This window comes from Bactrocera neohumeralis, chromosome 2 (genome assembly GCF_024586455.1).
Source record: "Bactrocera neohumeralis isolate Rockhampton chromosome 2, APGP_CSIRO_Bneo_wtdbg2-racon-allhic-juicebox.fasta_v2, whole genome shotgun sequence".
NCBI lineage: Eukaryota > Metazoa > Arthropoda > Insecta > Diptera > Tephritidae > Bactrocera > Bactrocera neohumeralis.
Window position 1 is genome coordinate 36,398,172 of NC_065919.1, and position 6,268 is coordinate 36,404,439.

The window sequence follows — 6,268 nt, forward strand, 5'->3', positions numbered from 1 at the left end:
TTCCCTTTCAAATTCCAATACAGTGGATCCTTATACTACCTTTAACGTTTCCGTCTTCGTTCCTACATAGTAATTACATTGTATTAAGGGTTAACTGTTCCCCGTGAAGAGTTTACTACAATGTAATATAACAAAAGATTTAGCCACAGCAACGCGTGACCGGGTCTGCTAGTATATGTATTAGAGTGATTGAAAAAAAATTATTTTTTTTCGTTTGGTACTCGGAAAAATAAGTTCTTGCCACCTCTAAGAAAGCCTCTCCAAACATGAGTTTTTAATTGTAACGGAAAAGTCCTTCTACATACAGTTTTCTATTTTTTCTTATTATCAGATAGAAAAATTTATATCTCGCTTCCAACTACTTGAAAAAATATCTTGTTCCTGAGATTTTGTAGGAAATTGAATGCACTACAAAAAAGTCTATTATGATTTTTTCGTAAGCCCAAACGTTTAAAAGATATTAACAGTTAAAGTTTGATTATTTTTGGGAAAATTTTTATTTCTTATGAATTTTATAACTCAATGAAGAACAAGTAAGGAAGGGCTAAGTTCGGGTGTCACCGAACATTTTATACTCTGGCATGATAAAGTGATAATCGAGATTTCATTATCCGTCATTTACATATTTTTTTATTTTGCTGTAAAATTAAATAGATTAGTAGTTCCTGACATATGGTTTTTGGTCCATGAGTGGGCGACGCCACGCCCATTTTAAATTTTTTAAAAAAGCCTAGGTGCAGCTTCCTTCTGCCATTTCTTCCGTAAAATTTAGTGTTTCTGATGTTTTTTGTTAGTCGGTTAACGCACTTTTAGTGATTTTCAACATAACCTTTGTATGGGAGGTGGGCGTGGTTATTATCCGATTTCTTCCATTTTTGAACTGTATGTGGAAATGCCTGAAGGAAACGACTCTATAGAGTTTGGTTGACATAGCAATAGTAGTTTCCGAGATATGTACAAAAAACTTAGTAGGGGCGGGGCCACCCCACTTTTCCAAAAAAATTACGTCCAAATATGCCCCTCCCTAATGCGATCCTTTGTGCCAAATTTCACTTTAATTCGTGATTTATGGCTTAGTTATGACACTTTATAGGTTTTCGGTTTTCGCCATTTTGTGGGCGTGGCAGTGGGCCGATTTTGCCCATCTTCGAACTTAACCTTCTTATGGAGAGAGAGAAGAAATACGTGTACCAAGTTTCATAATGATATCTCAATTTTTACTCAAGTTACAGCTTTCACAGACGGACGGACAGACAGACATCCGGATTTCAACTCTACTCGTCACCCTGATCACTTTGGTATATATAACCCTATATCTGACTCTTTTAGGACTTACAAACAACCGTTATGTGAACAAAACTATAATACTCTCCTTAGCAACTTTGTTGCGAGAGTATAAAAACAGCGGCTGGGGAGTTTTGCTTTGGCTTGACTCATTCTTGACTGAATGATGTCCACAAACTGCCAGAAAGATAAGAAAATGTTTTAGCTTTAGAGGGGCAATACTTAGAATTACATATATTAAGTACAAGCTTTTCTTAAATGGCAAGTTGTGATTAAAAAAGAAATACCAAATAGTATAATATATGTATATAGTAGACGTAATATATTAGGCAATCTGTAAAGTTTAATAATAAAACTCAAATATAGAGCAGATCTGGTAAGAATATGCTTTAATGCCAAAAATGGATTAAATCAAGTCAAATATAACCCTAGTCCCAATATACCCAATACAAGCATTTCGAATGCTCGTTTCACTTTATACTTTTTATCACTTTTGATTAAGTTTGTGTCAAACATGTAAATTTCATTTGATGGTGATTTTAATTTCAAAAACCTAGTACACAAAGCAAAGTGTAGTAATGAAATTTAGTTATTTAATAACATATACAGGGGTGTTGTGGAATCCAAGACAGAATTGCTTAGCTGTCAGAATTGCAAACCAATTCTGATTTTCAAAGGTGTCACAGAATCTGATTGGATTTTCGTCTTTTCGAACATACGCAAAACCAATATTCGAAACAGCTGTTTACTAATGTGACAAAACTTGCAAATGAATACTTTTGGAAGCAATCCTATTAAACTTTTTAATGAGTTCCGAATTAAAGAAAGATTTTAAAAGACAACATTTATAGAATGAATATAGACGCATTTGGGTGTTAAAATACGTTTAATACGTTTTGTAAATCTTCTTTAAGGGGGGAATTTTGTTTTGCTTAAATCTCTTTAAAAATTACCTAAGAATATGCCCCCAATGTTACAGATGGGAATTTGAAATATTGTCGAAGCTAGAAGGGAAATAGTGACCGAGCACTGGTAGATATGTATGTATATACATACATACATATATGAGCGCTTGAGCAGAAAGCGAAAACTTTGACGCGCAATTTCTCGGTTTTCATTCTTACGATTTTTTGAATTGGCGGTCAAGATAGAAAAAACTAAACGTATGGAATTGGGGCAAAGTTTATTATCTTTGGAATTAAATTATCTTCTATTTAAACAAAAAAAGCTAAGAAAAGTTAAGTTTTAACATACATACATATGTAAATTTTTTGTGGTCAAAACCCTCTTGTTTCTTCAAATTTTAAAATTTTTTAGAATTTTACACTTATTTTTTGAAAATTTCCTAGTTTAACTTGAACAAAGTTATTAACAAATATGAATCTCTTTGAATTTTTTGTTTCCGATAGAAATTGCGACCTGCATACTGCCCGCCGTCCGATAAATGCACATGCGAGATGCATTGGACAATTGCTTCCCTAAGGCAGAATATCAAAGAATTCGTTTCCCAAAAATTTTCGGAAATTTCGCTTTAATCAATTATCTCTTTCCCTCCCAAAAAAAATCGATTTTTAAGCCTCTAAAGCAGGCTCCGCCTTAAATATCCGCATTTTTTTTAAAAACTCAATAATTAAGACATTTTGTTTTTTATTCTTATGTTTTCTCCTATAGAAATAAAGATAAATTAATTCGTAACAATAAAATAACATCAAGTTAAGAAACTTACATTTCAAATCTGTGTGCGATTATCTTCTTGCTTTGTTTCTGACAGCAAAACCGATAAAATTGGTTTCCGTGACACCCAAAACCGATACGAATTCTGTTTCGAATATCAAACCAATAATGTCTGAATTCATGGCACCTACTGCTTTTTTTGATCGGTTTCAATTCTGATTCTGACAACTATAAGATTCCACAACACGCCTGATAATATAAGTTAATAAGACTGCATTTACGATTTTAAGCAGTTCATAAGCATCATAAGTGACCGAATAGATTACATAAATTCTGTACAATGTCATAATTTTATAAGTAATTCAAAACATTATTATAACCAGAATCTGATCGGTGATCTTATATTATGACTTTAATTTATACTTGTACTGAGAACTGTAATTGGTACTTATATATGTCGCAACCGATATTAGCACTTAAGGCCGATTACAAAGGAACCTATTCAGCATTTCGGCAATGTGTCATCGTTCAAAGCCATTGTCAACCACTGACACCCAATTTGAAATCGTCGGGTAGCCAGTGGATATTATTTGTTTTATTGTCGGTTAATTCAAAATTCATGTCATCGGCACAACTGTGACCACTGGTATGCATTCAGGCTGCAGCCCTCAGTCTTCAAGTATAGCTGCGCTTGTATGCTTCCAATGTACATAAGTATATGGAGTATTCAAACATTTCCAAGCTAAATTGCTCATTGATATCCCTTACACATACATATTTCAATGAGGTTAATTGTGCCTTTATGCACTTGTGGGCATATATTATACGTACTATATACGCATACATGCGTGTTATTTGTATGTGCTTATTTGCACAACAAATGAATGCCAACTGCAGCTTTCAAATTTATTGCCGTATGCCACAACAGCATTGTTCTACAAGTAATCCTACAAATGTATGCATTTCAAATTACTTCAATAGATTTCGTAAGAATTATTAGATACATATGGTTATGTACATATACGTGGCTTCTTAATACCATCTTGGAATTTTAATTGCCATTACATAAATAAATTAGTGCATTATATGTGAGTGTGTAAGCATCATTCGACAGGCATTTACTTCGGAATTAGAGAACAAAAACAAATTTTAATCATCGAAAATCGCTTAATTGTTTTTCAAAATATTCTCCATTAAGATTTATATACCTTTGTATGCGTTTTCGAAACACTTTTGCCACTTTGATTGAGGAATCTCCAAAACATGCGTTCTGAACGCACAAACCGCCTCTTCAGTTGTCGAAAAACGTTTATCTCTTAGTTTACTTTTTACGAAAGGGAATACAAAGAAGTCAGAATTCATAATATTTCACGATGCCATAGATGTGTTTCGAAGCTTTGACAAATTGCGCGAACAATTGTGCGCGATCAAATTTTTTACAGCCAATGGTTTACACTAGAGAACTGCAACGAGTAATAAAATTTTGTTGATAATCGGGTATTGATCCGTTACTCTGTCTGATTCTGTCAATTCGATTAATGTACACGAATCGAACCGTTTGTCTTCAAATCAGCGACAGAGAACAACTTTGAATTTCTAGCGATTAGCTTATAAGTACCTGATTTGTTTATGAACTTAAGCAGCAAATACCCGAAATGATGCATACTCTTGCTTCAATGATTGAAATGATCGACAGCGGACGGGTTGTATATCATCCCCTAAACACTTATTTACTCGTGCACTTCTGTTCTATTTCAAATGCATATGTATGTATGTAAATCGAAAATTTGTAACATGCCCACATTTTCATTATGTCACATATTGTTGTTGTTTGCTGTACTCGTAGATTCACTCGTAGTTTATCCGCAGTTTCACATCGATTCAAATAATCGTCGCAACGCTATGAACTGACATGATACGATTTGAACCCAAGCCAGCCGAAGAACAGATTGTTCGTGTTGCATTAAATCAGTTGACGCTGGCGGGTACTCGAATTGATCAACAATGTTGTCTATGATGAATTGAATTGATATGATTGTGTTTTTGGCACGAATGTTAGTTCTGATTTAATCGTACTTGTTGCAGCTCTCTGGTTCACACGCAATGTACGCTAGTCCCACTAATGCTTATAGTTGCCTCTGCCTCACGATAAGTCACATGAAGATCTGGCAATATCAGGTGGAGCACAGCATTAATAGTTTCAGGATCCAAAAATGATTGTGAACAACCTTCACGAAATTCGTCTTGGGTGAGCTACGACCTCTATTGAATTCACTATACCATCAATAAACACTAGTCCTGGATGGAGCTTCATCGCCAAAAGCCGAATTAAGTTCAACGATGCACTTTTGCTGAATGATTTCACGACAAAAGTTGTAAAAAAATGTTTCTTTCTTTGCCGTATGCATATTTCAAGTTATTATAAACAACATAGATCTTCCTCTTCCTCTGTTTCCCCCGGCGGGTACAGCGTCAAATACTTTCAGAGCTGGAGTGTTTTCGTCCATTCGGACAACATGACCTAGCCAGCGTAGCGGCTGTCTTCTAATTCGCTGAAATATGTCAATGCCGTCATATATCTTATACAGCTCATCGTTCCATCGAATGCGATATTCGCCGTGGCCAACGCGCAAACGGCTCGGAGAGGTCCTTCCCGATTCTGACGGAGCTTTTCGTGTTGCTCAACGTCAGTTTACACAGCCGTATTAGTTTTGCGGGGATACCAAATTCAGACATCGCGGCATAAAGGCAGCTCCTTTTCGTGCTGTCGAAAGCAGCTTTGAAATCGACGAAGAGGTGGTGTGTGTCGATTCTTCTTTCACGGGTCTTTTCCAAGATTTGGCGCATGGTGAATATCTGGTCGGTTGCTGATTTTCCAGGTCTAAAGCCACACTGATAAGGTCCAATCAGTTTGATGACGGTGGGCTTTCATCTTTCACACAATACGCTCGATAGAACCTTATATGCGATGTTGAGGAGGCTAATCCCACGGTAGTTGGCGCAGATTGTGGGGTCACCTTTTTTATGGATTGGGAATAGCACACTTAAATTCCAATCGTTGGGCATGCTTTCGTCCGACCACATTTTGCAAAGAAACTGATGCATGCTTCTTATCAGTTCTTCGCCGCCCTGTTTGAATAGCTCTGCCGGCAATCCGTCGGCCCCTGCCGCTTTGTTGTTCTTCAGGCGGGCAATTGCTATTCGAACTTCTTCATGGTCGGGTAATGGAACGTTTGCTCTATCGTCATCGATTGGGGAATCGGGTTCGACTTCTCCTGGTGTTGTGCGTTCACTGCCATTCAGCAGGCTG